Source organism: Bos taurus, chromosome 15 (genome assembly GCF_002263795.3).
Source record: "Bos taurus isolate L1 Dominette 01449 registration number 42190680 breed Hereford chromosome 15, ARS-UCD2.0, whole genome shotgun sequence".
Taxonomy (NCBI): domain Eukaryota; kingdom Metazoa; phylum Chordata; class Mammalia; order Artiodactyla; family Bovidae; genus Bos; species Bos taurus.
Window position 1 is genome coordinate 57,178,986 of NC_037342.1, and position 15,388 is coordinate 57,194,373.

Consider the following 15,388-nt stretch of genomic DNA (forward strand, 5'->3'; position numbering starts at 1 on the left):
ACGGAGTGGATTAATTGACCAACTGAGCATTCAGACAAATGGACTCTATATTGTCACTTAACTGGACAACACATGTAACTCCTTACATAAATGACAGTATAGACATTTCAATTTATGTAATAAGCTCCTCAGTTTGATTCTGAAGGGCAGGTATGGCATTGGAGGATCTCTTGTGTAGGGATGTTGGTCTTTTATATACTTGATAGTAGTACTAAAAATAAAAATTGAAAATAGTAACAGTAATTCACTATGTACCAGCATAATTCTAAATTTCATATGAATATCCATTCATTGATTCCTTATAAATATCTGGGAAGGTATTTATAAGGAATCAATGCCCTTAAAAGTAACAAATAATATGTGCTAAAGAGTACATGGGACTCTACATAATAAGCATATGTGAAATAGGTATGATTCTTATCACTTTATAGATATGCATCTTAACAATATAATAGTTAAGAACATAGCTCCTGAATTTAAGACACGTGAATTTGGATTTGGTGCTGCCTTTTACATGCTGTGTTGGAAAAGCTGTTTACATTTTCTTTGCCTCAGATTTCCTGTCTGTAACATAAGGTGGGAGAGCAGTAACAGTTAATGATACCTACTTCATAGGATATTTATAAGGAATCAATGAATGGATATTCATATGAAATTTACAATTATGCTGGTGCATAGTGATTTATCAATAATATGGAGTATTCCTATTATTATTGATGGGAAAATTGAAGATTTGCAAGATCAAATCACTGTTTCAAGGATTCACAGTCATAGTAAGTGGCAAGGTTGACTTTATCCCTTTTGTGGTCTAATTCTGTGCTGAGAAAGGGAGGTAGATTGAGATTAAGGGAAAAAAAATCCAAGAGGAGGAGCAGGTACTTAGAGGTTTTAGGACTGTAGGAGAAATAAAAGAAACTAAGAAAAAATGCTCCAGAAGAAGAGCTTTGTCTAATGCACAGTGTGATATGCAATCTTTCATTTTCTTCTACAGTAAGTGACAAATTTCTACCTTGTTTATTAATTGTCTCCACAAATGGGATTTTGTGGGGGAGGGAGATAAGTAAAGAACAAGATGAGAAGTTCTTAAATGTTGTGTTACATGTTTACAACCTAAGGAAAAAAGTAGACCTTGAATGTTGAATCTGGAAAACTAGTCTCTCCCTACACCACTGAACAAGTGGTAATGAATCATGGGAACTTCATGGGGATTATGCTTGTGACTTGGGATCAATTTTATAGAATACTTACCAGTCTATTTTTTACCTTATATTTTCCCACTTAACAAGAGAGAGGTTATGTCCGTGTTAGTCACTCAGTCGTGTCCAACTCTTTGCTATCCCATGGACTATAGCTCACCAGGCTCCTCTGTCCATAGAATTCTCCAGGCAAGAATACTAGAGTGGGTTGTCATTTCCTTCTCCGGGAGATCTTCCCAACCCAGGGATCAAACCCAGGTCTCCTGCACTCCAGGCAGATTTTTTACTGACTGAGCTACCAGGGTAGCCTATATATATATATATATATATATATATATATATATATACACACACACACACACACACATATACATACATACATACACACACATATATGTAAACTTTCCTACTTAGAAATAATCTGACTTCAGATATATTCATATATGTTCAGTTCAGTCGCTCAGTCATGTCCACTCTTTGCAATCCCATGGACTGCAAAATGCCAGGCTTCCCTGTCCATTACCAACTCCTGGAGCTTTCTCAAATTCATGTCCATTGAGTCAGTGATGCCATCCAACTAGCTCATCCTCTGTTATCCCCTTCTCCTCCCACCTTCAACCTTTCCCAGTATCAGGGTCTTTTCAAATGAGTCAGTTCTTTACATCAGGTGGCCAAACTATTGAGGTTTCAGCTTCAGCATCAGTCCTTCCAATGAATAGTCAGGACTGTATATATATTTAAGTAAAATTCACATATGCATATAATTGAATTCCATTTTGTGTTTATTTCATTTATTGTCTCAAACATTTAACTGCCTTAAAAAAAATAAACATGTACATCAATAAAGCAAATGTAGTTAAGGAAACATATTTTGTTACAAAATCATGAGCGGGATTAAATGGTTAAAAGAGAATGTTTTTAGAGTTCCTAGGTAGAGGTTTCTGGACTGACATTATCTATACCTGCTTTTCTTAGTGATATCACTGCTTTGGAAAGCAGTGGTTTAAAAACCTGTACAAACTTTCCAGGGTGCTCAAAATGTTTATGTGTTTATAGATACAGATTTTCTTTAGTCCTTCTTAGATAAGCTATTCTTCCTTTGGTAACAAGGAGACATTCAAGATCCTGCCTTCAAAGGATTTCTCTTCCTGACATGAGATCATAGAGTTTAGCAGAGGCTACTGGCATTTTTGACACTGAAATAAAATGTTTTTTCATTAGTGAATAAAAAACAGCCATCTGTAAAAAGAAAGGGAGCCTGGGGCAGGGACAAAGATGAAAGAAACTACTACTCTTATATAACCTGGAACTTGGGACCTGTCATCTTTGTTTGACAGGGTCTTAAAGTGGTACTGGGTCAAAACAGGCAGACAAGAGGGGAGGCTTTTAGTGGAAAAAATAGCATCATCTAGCCATTTGTTAAATACTGTTATTAAGAATCATCTCTGATGCTGTGTGCTTTTTTGTTATCATTACTTAATGCAGTTGCCACTGCCCTGCAGACGCCGACCTGATTTGCAGGGACTCTTTCATGACTCATAATTGTTTGGCTTTTAAAGTCTCCAAAAAGTCAGTCACAACAATCCGTTTTCCCACACACCATTGCATTCTTTATTCCTAAATCATGGTGATTCTTAAGAGCAGAAGGTTAAAAAAACATCAAAACTATAGCTCTTCAAAACCCTGCCTGTGTGAAACTCAGATTATTTAGACTATTTAAACTTATTTGTTGTGAGTAGCTCCATTCCCCCCAGTCAGGAGATATTCTGCCTTGAAGTAACAGAAACTTTATAAAATTTATGATTTATCCTGCCTTCCTGTTGTTGCTGTTGTTCAGTCGGTAAGTACTGTCCTACTCTTTGTGACCCTATGGACTGCAGCACGCCTGGTTTCCCTGTCTTTCACCATCTCCTGGAATTTGCTCAAACTCGTGTTCACTGAGTTGGTGATACCATCTAACCATATCATCCTCTGTCTTCCCTTTTCCTCCTGCCCTAATCTTTCCCAGCATCAGGGTCTTTTCCAATAAGTTGGCTCTTCGCATCAGGTGGCCAGAGTATTGGAGCTTCAGCTTCAGCATCAGTCCTTCCAATGAATATTCTGAGTTGATTTACTTTAGGATTGACTGGTTTGACCTCCTTGCTGTCCAGGGGGCTCTCAATGGTTGTCTTCCTCCATACATATAACTTGTTCCTGAGCATCTCCTCTCTATTGTAAGGGAATTATGGAAATGGTTGAACAGAGTTCATACACAGCTGGGGATTTTTGTGACACTGTTATGATTTTAAAGGTCATATATAAGTTTTGAGAATGAATTAATGAATGGACTTGCTAAGTCTCCTGTCTGATCTGTCTAGTTCATTTATACCCACAATATAGCAGACACTAGACTAAGCACCACAGAGATGTCATAAAGAACAAAGATGTGGTCTCTGTCTTCCTGCAGTCGACATGTACAAGCATTGGTGGTAAAGGGCTCAAAATTATTTTTCCTGATTTCCATGGTGAAAAAGCAGCAAAGCTCCCAGTGGCCTATTTCAGACTGTCAGTGAGGTCAGCTAGTTCATAAAATTTCCCCAAATTTAAAAGTTGGCTCTTGTGAGTAGGTACTGTTGCTGCTGCTGCTGCTAAGTTGCTTCAGTCTCGTCTGACTCTGTGCGACCCCATAGACGGCAGTCCACCAGGCTCCGCCGTCCCTGGGATTCTCCAGGCAAGAATACTGGAGTGGGTTGCCATTTCCTTCTCCAATGTATGCATGCATGCTAAGTCACTTCAGTCGATACTAGAGTGTGAGAAGCGAGGAAAGATCTCAGTGTAGGGAAAGGTACACAAAAAACGGAGGCAGTGTGTCAAAGGACTTCATTACCAGGAGACCATAAGATGCCTCAGAACAGAAGCAACTGTTCTTCATTCTCCGTCACCAGTTTGTTTTTCCTTTTGACTATGAAAAGATAACCATAAGAAAATGTTGACACAATTCATCTATACCTTCTCCACACTCAGAGGGGAAACAGATGAATTTTAACCAACTCTTCCCACATAGCCCCCACCTCCACTGTCACTTCTGTCTTCTACCAAACATCATTAGATTTAGAGAAACCCCATTATTTACAATTTTCTGAAGTTTAAAAAAAACCCAAATTATAAAAAACTCAAAACTGAAACATTTAATTACCTGTACATTATTTATCAAGTGGTAAGTTGTACCACTTGTGAAGAAGGAGAGTGAAAGAGCCAACTTTAAATACTAAAAAGCTAAGATCATGACATCTGACTCGTTACTTAATGGCAAATAGAAGGAGAAAAGGTGGAAGTAGTGACAGATTTCCTCTTCTTGGGCTCTAAAATCACTGCAGATGGTAAATCAGAAGATGTTTGCTTCTTGGCAGGAAAGCTATGACAAACCTAGACAGTGTGCTGAAAAGTAGAGACATTATTTTGCTGACAAAGGTCTGTATAGTCAAGGCTGTGGTCTTCCCAGTGGTCACGTTTGGTTGTGAGAGCTGGACCATAAAGAAGCTGCTGCTGCTAAGCTGCTTCAGTCGTGTCCGACTCTGTGTGACCCCATAGACGGCAGCCCACAAGGCTCCCCCGTCCCTGGGATTCTCCAGGCAAGAACACTGGAGTGGGTTGCCATTGCCTTCTCCAGTGCAGGAAAGTGAAAAGTTAAAGTGAAGTCGCTGAGTCTTGTCCAACTCTTAGCGACCCCATGGACTGGGGCCCACCAGGCTCCTCCATCCATGGGATTTTCCAGGCAAGAGTACTGGAGTGGGGTGCCATTGCCTTCTCCGATAAAGAAGGCAGAACCCCAAATAATTGATGCCTTTGAACTACGGTGCTGGAGAAGACAGAGAGTCCCTTGGACATCAAAGAGATCGAACCAGTCAATATTAAGGGGAATCAACCCTGAATACTCATTGGAAGGACTGATCCTGAAATTGGAACTCCAGTATTTTGTCATCTGATGTGAACAGCTGACTCATTGGGAAAGTCCCTGACGCTAGGAATGAGGGCATCAGAAGATGAGGTGGCTGGATGGCATCACTGATGGAATGGACATGAACTTGGGCAAATTTCAGGAGATGGTGAAGGACAGGGAAGCCTGGTGTGTTGCAATCCACGGGGTCACAGAGTCATACACAACTGGGCGACTGAACAACAGAACAATTTGTACTAAGGATATTTAATGTGTTCATAAGTACAATTTAATATCTCCTCTAAATATTGTTTAAAGCCAAAATCAAAGAATGTCATGTTGGAATCAGTCATTACAAAGACATTGTCTGCTTCCCTGTGGCTCAGATGGTAAGGAATCTGCCTGCAATGAGGAGACCCAGGTTCGATCCCTGGGTGTAGAAGATCCCCTGGAGAAGGAAATGGCAATTCACTCCAGTATTCTTGCCTAGAGAATTCCATGGACAGAGAAGCCTGGTGGGCTACAGTCCATGGGGTCGCAATGAGTTAGACACAGCTGAGCAAGTACAGTTTCTTTCTTTCCTTTGCAAAGACAAGAGTTCCTCTGTTGTTTAGAGTTTCCTGTGCCAATGTAGATAAGGAGAAATGTATTGAATGTAGGCCCTGGACCCTGGAACTTGCACCATATCATAGGAAAAACTTAGTTATCTAGAATTAGAATTGTGTTTAATAAAATTGGGGTTCTCTCAAGGCATTAGGATGAGATTAACCATTAGTGTCTTATTAATGAATTAGGGAGCTGAGATATGTATATATTTTGCTCTATCTCAATGCTGCTGTTACACTTCAAGAATATTCATAGGTGCCTTTGCCTAAATGGTTATGTGATTATCTGATCTTTTTTACTTATTGTCTGGTTAGGAAAACCTTTCTTATTGGTAAAGCTGCCTTTAGTCAGCACCGTCTGCTATGGTAGCTTCCCATATTTAACTTCTAGGACAACATATAATTTAAAACGCTTATTATTTTCCAGATAGTCATTTGTCATTTAATACCTGCCACTTATTTTATTAAAATACTTTTCTCTTATGGCATGTATTTGTCATCCTGTCCTCCATTCAAAATGCCAGTATTTAATAATTATACCAGTAAGTCCACTGCATCAACTTCCCACTATTCACTTTAAGATAAAGCTATCCACTTTAAGATAAAGCTATCCACTTATCCTGATGGCTGGACTATAAGGCCATATCTGTTTTGTTCACTGTTTTCCACTTACGCCTATAATAGTAACCATGACAGAAGAACACTGAATCAATACTCGTTGGTGAGAACTTAACTCTATATTGGAGGGGATGTTTGTCTCCTACTTTGTGAATGGGGAAACCAGTGAATGCAGAGATTGGCATGTGCAAGTCCGCATAGCTAGCTGAGAGGCAGAACCAGAATTCAAATCCAGGTCTGTCTACTGCCCAAGAATGAGCCTTTAATTCTAGGCTGCACTAACTCCTATAGGGTGAAAAATGCTAAGGTTAAGAAAAAGACACGCTTGTCAACATGTAATGGGTGCTTATTAAACATTTTTTTATGCAAACTGGAATATAAAAGACCACTTTTGTACTCATTTTATTCTCCTTTTGCTTGTTCACTACTCTATCCTCAATGACTGAAGCAAGTATTTGGATCTGCTGCTGCTGCTGCTAGGTCACGTCAGTCGTGTCCGACTCTGTGCGACCCCAGAGAGAGCAGCCCACCAGGCTCCCCTGTCCCTGGGATTCTCCAGGCAAGAACACTGGAGTGGGTTGCCATTTCCTTCTCCAATGCATGAAAGTGAAAAGTGAAAGTGAAGTCGCTCAGTCGTGTCCGACCTCTAGCGACTCCATGGACTGCAGCGCACCAGGCTCCTCCATCCATGGGATTTTCTAGGCAAGAGTACTGGAGTGGGGTGCCATTGCCTTCTCCCATTTGGATCTGAGTAGGCACTAAAAAGATTTGTTGAATAATACATGCTCTTTTGTTTCTTCAGCATGTAGTTCAAAGTAGTTGCTGAGTATGTTAGATATGTGTGTGTGTGCATGTATGTGTTTTAAGTTAGTGAAAGCTGTACCTCTGAGTTTTAATAATGCAACTTTCATGAGATATGATTTGTTTCCATCTTTTTTTTTTTTTAGGACATATTTCTTATTGTCCATATAGGAGCATACTGAAAAGGACTGCCATGGGCAGTTCCAGAAAATACTGGCTAAAAGATAAGCAATGCTGTTTTGAACACAGTGGTGAAAGGAGAGGGTGGGATGATTTGAGAGAGTAGCTTTGAAACATGGACATTACCATATGTAAAACAGATACCCAGTGGGAATTTGCTGTGTGCAGGGGACCCAAAGAGAGTACTCTGTGACAACCTACAGGAGTGGGATGGGGAGGGAGGTGTGAGGCAAGTTCAAGAGGGAGGGGACATATGTATACATATGACTGATTCATGTTGATCTATGGCAGAAACCGACACAATACTGTAAAGTAATTATCCCCCAATTAAAAATTAAATTAAATTAAAAAAAGATAAGCAGTGCTTTAATGGCTTTCCAAATGCTTTACAGAATTACAACTTTGTATCTAGCTTCTAAAAAGGAGTGGGAGTGCATTAGGAAAGATTCGCATCAGTAAATCAGCAATTGAGAGCCATTTTTTCCTGCCTACCAAGCTAATTAATGTCCTGACCACTCCTGCCTTGTGTTTTAATTTTTACTTTTTTAAGTGATAAATTATCTGTAAGTTTTTGCTAACTTTAGCATACTGCTGCCATTAAAAAGAGATGTAGTTTTTCCCTATTAAAAATGATAGGAGCTTATCCATCTCTAGACCTGAGATCAGTAACACCAGTCTTTAAAATTCAGACATCTTCTGTTCTGACCTCCTTTCCTTCTTCTTGTTTGCAGCCCGCAGGGACTGTCACTCACTGGCTGAACGTCAGATGCCCACGGCACTGCCACCTGCCTCCTCGGGGCATTTCCTTCTTCCCTTCCCACCCTCAAAACTCCAACCACCTTGTTTCCTGACTTGGTTTTTGCCAAGGGAAATAATAAACCCAGATTAAGTTTAACCTAAGCTAAGGTTTAGTGGCTTGCTATACCTGCACACTTTCCAAATCATAGTTTTCAAAATAACTTGTAAGCTGCACAGAAACAACTTTTAAAAATTTAATAAATATGACTTTATTTTAATATTTGTTAGAAGAAAAAAACATAACTGGCCAAACTTGTTTTTTTCAGATGTTGTTATTTTTGCAAAGTCTATTTTTTTAAGAAAGAGTGCAATCTAAAGAAAAATATATTAAATAGGTGGTTTTAGCTGTAGCAAAAAATATATGGATATATGAGTAAATTTTGAGAAGCAATGGCATATTGTATCTTGTCTAATTACTTCCCAGATGACAGTTGTCATTTATCTAGCACCTAAGAAGTCTGGCACTCACAATAGTTGTTTTATACTCATCAACCACCATCTTCACAATTTTTCAGAGAAATAAACAGGCCTATTATTACCATTTTATAAATAAGACTGTGGAAAATTTAATTAAGGCTTGTGCACAGTAACTCAAGATAAGAAGTAGGAAATGGATCTTCATCTCTGTTATCCCAACTGCAAGTTATGTTGTCACAAAATTAAAGGAATATGAATTCTTCCACTTATCTTGGTTTCAAACAGAAGGCATTGTGGTGTGTTGGTTTTTCATAGTCTCCAAAAAGAAAGATTAGGAGGAGGAAAAGAAATGTTGGGTACCTTCACTAATCCACATTTCTTTTAAAAACTCAAATGACTATACTATTAGTTTAGCTGTGAGGCTTCCAAAGAGCTTGGAGGATTTGCTGTAAAAGATGCAACATCTTTCTGTCAAGGCTTGCCAAGGGGAGTTTAGTTTACAGAAGCAGGTGTTCCTAGAACTGGGAGGATTCTGAGACTGCCTGATCCAAAAATTTTCAGCCTGTCCAAGGAGCTCTACAGGGGCTTCTGCATGAGTTCCAGGAGACCCACGAACTCTCTGACATTGCATGTATAATTACATGAATATGTAAGTATGTGTATTTTTTCCCCTCTCGATATTGCCTATTACCAAAGAAGAGTTAAAAACCACTAGTCTTATCTTGACCTATCATTCTACTGGTTAGGGAACTAAGCTACCAATGATGGAGGAATCTATACAAGTAAAAAAAGTCAAACCTCTAAGCTTAAATGACATCCATGGGTGCCTCAAAGAGCTAATCTTTTTATTTCCTTGTTGCTGTTGTTCAGCTGCTAAGTCGTGTCCAGCTCTTTGTGACCCCATGGATTGCAGCACACCAGCCTTCGCTGTCCTTCACCATCTCCTGGAATTTGCTCAAATTCATGTCCATTGAGTCGGTGATGCTATCTAACCATCTCATCCTCTGCCACCCCCTTCTTTTGCTGTCAATATTTCCCAGCATCAGGGTCTTTCCCAGTGAGTCAGCTCTTCCCATCAGCTGGCCAAAGTATTGGAGCTTCAGTTTCAGCATCAGTCCTTCCAATGAACATTTAGGGTTGATTTCTTTTAGGATTCACTGGTTGGATCTCCTTGCAGTCCGTGGGACTCTCAAGAGTCTTCTCCAGCATCACAATCCCAAATCATCAATTCTTCAGCACTCAGCCTTCTTTATGGTCCAACTCTCACAACCGTACATGACTACTGGAAAAAAACATCGTTTTGACTATATGGACCTTTGTCAGCAAAGTGATGTTTTAGCTTTTGAATATGCTATCTAGGTTTGTCATAGCTTTGCTTCCAAGGAGCAAGTGTCTTTCAGTTTCATGGCTGCAGTCACCATCTTCAGTGATTTTGGAGGCCAAGAAAATAAAATCTGTCACAGCTTCTACTTTTTTCCCTTCTATTTCCCATGAGGGATGGGACCGGATGCCATGATCTTAGTTTCTTGAATGTTGAGTTTTAAGCCGTTTTTTTCACTCTCCTCATTCACCCTCATCTAGAGGCTCTTTAGTTCCTCTTCACTTTCTGCCATTAAGAGTGGTATCATCTGCACATCTGAGATTGTTGATATTTCTCCTGTCAATCTTGATTCCAATTTGTGATTCATCCAGCTTGGCATTTCGCATGATATACTCTGCATAGAAATTAAATAAACAGAGTGACAATATACAGTCTTGTGATACTCCTTTCCCAATTTTGAACCAGTCTGTTGTTCCTTGTAAGGTTCTAACTGTTGCTACTTGACTGACATACAGGTTTCTAAGGAGACAAGTAAGTTGATATGGTATGCCCATCTCTTTAAGAATTTTCCACATTTTTTTTTTTTTTTTGTGATTCTCACAGTCAATGAAACAGAAGTAGATGTTTTTCTGGAATTCCCTTGCTTTCTCTATTATCCAGCAAATGTTCACAATTTGATCTCTGGTTTCTCCGCCTTTCCTATAGCCAGCTTGTACATCTGGAATTTCTTGGTTTACATGCTATTGAGGCCTGGCGTGAGGTATTTTGAGCATAACCTTACTAGCAGGCAAAATGAGTGCAATTTTACAGTAGTGAACATTCTTTGGCACTGCTATTCTTTGGGATTAGCATGAAAACTAACCTTTTCCAGTCCCATGGCCACTGCTGAGTTTTCCAAATTTGCTGGCTCATTGAGTGCAGTGCTTTCATAGCATCATCTTTTAGGATTTGAAATAGCTCAGCTGGAATTACATCATCTCAACTAGCTTTTTTGTAGCAATGCTTGGACTAAAGCCCACTTGACTTCACACTCCAGGATTTCTGGCTCTAGAAGAGTGACCACACCATCATGGTCATCCCAGTCATTAAGACCTTTTTTTGTATAGTTTTGTGTATTCTTGCCACCTCTTCTTCAACTCTTCTGCCTCTGTTATGTCCTTATCTTTTCTGTCCTTTATGGTGCCCATCCTTGCATAAAATGTTCCTTTGATATCTCCAGTTTTCTTGAAGAGACATCTAGTCTTTCCCATTCTATTACTTTCCTCTACTTCTTTGCTTTGTTTGTTGAAGAAGGCCTCCTGTCTCTCCTTACTATTTTCTGAAACTCTGCATTCAGCTGGGTATATCTTTCGGTTTCTCTCTTGCTTTTGCTTCTCTTCTTTTCTCAGCTATTTGTAAAGTACTCTCAGACAACCCCTTTACCTTCTTGAATTTCTTTTTCTTTGGATTGTTTTGGTCACTGCCTCCTCTACAATGTTACGAACCTCTGTCAATAGTTATTCAGGCACTTTGTCTACCAGATCTAATCCTTTGAATCTATTTGTCACCTCCACTGTATAATGGTAAGGGATTTGATTTGGTCATACCTGAGTGGCCTAGTGGTTTTTTGCTACTTTCTTCAATTCAATCCTGAATTATGCAATAAAGAGCTGATGATCTGAGCCATAGTTTTGCTGACTTGTATACATCTCTTGTTTTTATAGATCTTGCTTTAGCTGACTATATAGAGCTTTTCCATCTTCTGCTGCAAAGAATATAATCAATCAGATTTCATTATTGGCCATTTGGTGATGTCCATGTGTAGAGTTGTCCCTTGTGTTGTTGGAAGAGGGTGTTTGCTATGACCAATGTGTTCTCTTGAAGAAACTCTGTTAGCCTTTGCCCTGCTTCATTTTATACTCCAAAGGCCAAACTTGCCTGTTACTCTAGATATCTTGACTTCCTACCTTTGCATTCCAATCCCCTGATGATGAAAAGGACATCTTTTTTTGGTGTTAGCTCTGGAAGGTCTTATAGGTCTTCACAGAACTGGTCAAATTCAGTGTCTTCAGCCTCAGTGGTTGAGGCATAGACTTGGATTACTGTGATGTTGAATTGTTTGCCTTGGAAATGAACCGAGATCATTCTGTCATTTTTGAGATTGCACCCAAGTCCTGCATTTCAGACTCTTTTGTTGACTATAAGGGCCACTCCATTTCTTCTGTGTGATTCTTGCCCACAGTAGTAGATATAATGGTCATCTGAATTAAATTCATCCAACCCATTCCCATCCATTTTAGCTCACTGATTCCTGTAATGTTGATGTTCACTCTTGCCATCTCTTGCCTGGTCAGTCCAATTTGCCTTGATTCATGGACCTAACATTCCAGATTCCTGTGCAATATTATTCTTTACAGCATTAGACTTTACTTTCACTACCAGACACATCTACAACTGGACGTTGTTTCTGCTTTGGCTAAGTCTCTTCATTCTTTCTGGAGCTGTTAGTAATTGCCCTCTGCTCTTCCCCAGTAGCATATTGGACACCTTTTGACCTGGGGAACTCATCTTCTGGTGTCATATCGTTTTGTTTTCCTTTTCCTACTGTTCATGGAGTTCTCATGGCAAGAAGACTGAAATGGTTTGCTGTTCCCTCCTCCAGCTGACCGTGTTTTGTCAAAACTCTCTACCATGATCTGTCTGTCTTGGGTGGCTTTGCATGGAATGGCTCATAGCTTCAGTAAGTTGTGCAAGCCCCTTTACCACAACAAAGCTATGATCTATAAAGGGGTTTATCGCTTTATAAATATGTACATTTTAACAGCAAGAGTAACTCTGGTACTGGAAAGAACTAAGCTCATGGCAAAATAAACATTTATGTTCTATCATGTATTTTCATTGCTCACTTTCTAAAGTTTCCAACATGACCTGATTCACTTTTGCTCTGAGTAGATTATTTGTAGATATTGTGAAAGGTCATCTGCTTTATGACATTAGCAAAAATATTTGCTTGATAATTCTTCTTCCTCTTGCTGTGTCTCCAGAGACTCTTGTCTTATTGAGGTAGAGCTTTTAGGGAGAAATAAAGAGAAACCTAGGAATGCTGGATCATGAAAAGTAATTTTCTGCAAATATAAAGAACACAACCTATGGCTCCTCTTTTCTGCAAGAGTCAATATATTTCTCATCAGGTCAAATCCATCTTGCCATGAAGGTTATGGAGGATTTTATTCTCTGCCTTCTTAGAGTATATGATTGATGATAAACAAACGCCTAGTAGTTTCAAACAGTTTGCCTGGAGTATTATGTGAATTGCCCTGATTTCCACATATGGTCAAGGACAATGGCGATGATACTGAGCAGTTATTCAGTGCCAGAAACTATGATACCCTGATCTGAAGGTCTGCCACTTCAAGTTAAATATTCAAGTGAAACAGTAGCCTTTGACCAGGGTAATGTTCTGGATTATGCCTCTGTTTCAGAGATAATCTTTTCATGTATTTTGACCTGACATTTTTATTTTGCACTTGCAAAACTGCAAATGATTTCAGTCTGCCCCTGTGTAATCTGACCTCTTTGTGTTGAGCTTCCCATTCTTTTTAGGCATCTGCCTGTCCTTCATCTGCTATGAATTCAGAGCCAAGGGAGTATCTTAATATTTTAAATATTGAGGTATTCTAAAAATATCTTGGCAGATTGGGCTGTCTGGCTCATTCACCATTGTAACCCTGGCACCCAGCACACAGAACAGTCCTAATATGAAAGCCCATATTTGTCAGATCTGCAAAAGTCCTTGAGGAAAAAAGCAGTGTATATGTTCAGGTATGCAGTTTACCTCTCCAATTCTAATTTCTCCTGTGTCCTGAACTTAGCAACCTATCTTTTCCTATCAAAGACACTTTGATCTTTCAAGTAAATAGGGGGATAAGCTTGTTAAGTTATATGCTGCTGCTGCTGGATTAGTCACTTCAGTTGTGTCTGTTTCTGTGGGACCCTATGGACTGCAGCCCACCAGGCTCCTCTGTCGATGGGATTCTCTAGGCAAGAATACTGGAGTGGGTTGCTATACCCTCCTCTAGGGGATCTTCCTGACCCAGGGAGCAAAACCTGGTCTCCTACATTGCAGGCAGATTCTTTACTGCAGAACCACCAAGGAAGCCCACTAAGTTATATACATACACACAAAACTCTGTTGAGCTCTTGATTTAAATGATATCAGCTTTATAGATGAGTGTGAGATAATGGGTATTTTTACAATAATGAATCTTCCTGTGATGAACAGATGCTTTTTACATGTAATGTTGGCAAATTTATCCATCTTTTTCTATTTCTGTCCTGTTTTAGAAATATTCGCCTACTCTAAGTTCCTATGTTAGCATCTAGAAACTATATATTCTAATGTTGTTCACAGTCAGTAATCCATCTGGAATTGATTTTTAGAAGTTTATTGAGATAAAATTCATATACTATATAATTCACGGCCCACTTAAAGTGTACATTTTAATGTTTTTAGTATATTCATAGGATTGTGTAATCATCACAATATAATTTTAAAATATTTTATCTCCCCCCCCAAAACACCCTGTATCCATTGGTGGTAGCTCTCCATTCCTCCACTCTTCCAATCCTAGAAAATGATTAACTATGTATATTGCCTACTATTGAATTTCATAAATAGGAACATATAATATATGGACTTCTGTACTAACTTCTTTCACTTTGTATAATATTTTCTGGGTTCATCTATGTTGTAGCATGTGTCAATTTTCAATTCCATTTTAGTGCTGAATAATGTTGGTGGTGCTAATAGTAAAGAATCTGCCTGCCAATGCAGGAGACATAAGAGATGCATGTTCGATCCCTGGGTTGGGAAGATCGCCTGGAGAAGGAAATGGCAACCCACTTCAGTATTCTTGCCTGGAGAATCCCATGGACAGAGGAGCCTGGTGGGCTACAGACTGTGGGGTCACAAAGAGTCAGATACAACTGAAGCAACTTAGCATGCACACACAATGTTTAATTATATGGATAATACCACTTTTGATTTGTGTATTCATCCAGTAGACACTGCATTATTTCATCTTTTTTTTTCTATCACAACGCTGCTATGAATGTTTTATAGAAGCTCTTGTGCGGATGTGTGCTTCATTTCTCAGGGTATATACCTAGGAACATAGCTTAGTTGGTAAAGAATCTGCCTGCAATGCAGGAGACCCAGGTTCAATTCCTGGGTCAGGAAGATCTGCTGGAGAAGGGATAGGCTATCCACTCCAGTATTCTTGGGCTTCCCTGGTGGCTCAGCTGGTAAAGAATCCGCCTGCAATGTGGGAGACCCAGGTTGGATCCCTGGGTTGGGTAGATCCCCCGGAAAAGGGAAAGGTTACCCACTCCAGTATTCTGGCCTAGAAAATTCCATGGACTATATGATCAATGGTTGCAAAGAGTTGGACATGACTGAACGACTTTCACATACAGGAATGGAATCGATGATTTGGTAACTCTATGTTTCACCCAAGGAGTAATCGTCAAACTGTTTTCCAGAGCTTCTCTACTATTT

At 39.4% G+C, this 15,388-nt stretch overlaps 1 protein-coding gene across 8 annotated transcripts in view; it reads left to right on the forward strand.

Annotated features, from left to right (window-relative positions):
* ANO3 (anoctamin 3) overlaps positions 1 to 15,388 on the forward strand; it is a 457,212-nt gene that overhangs the window by 282,208 nt on the left and 159,616 nt on the right. Inside the window, exon 1 of one of the 8 annotated variants that reach the window (XM_059874531.1) lies at positions 2,818 to 3,036. The gene's annotated coding sequence lies outside the window, so the exon portion shown is untranslated. 8 annotated transcript variants of the gene reach the window in all.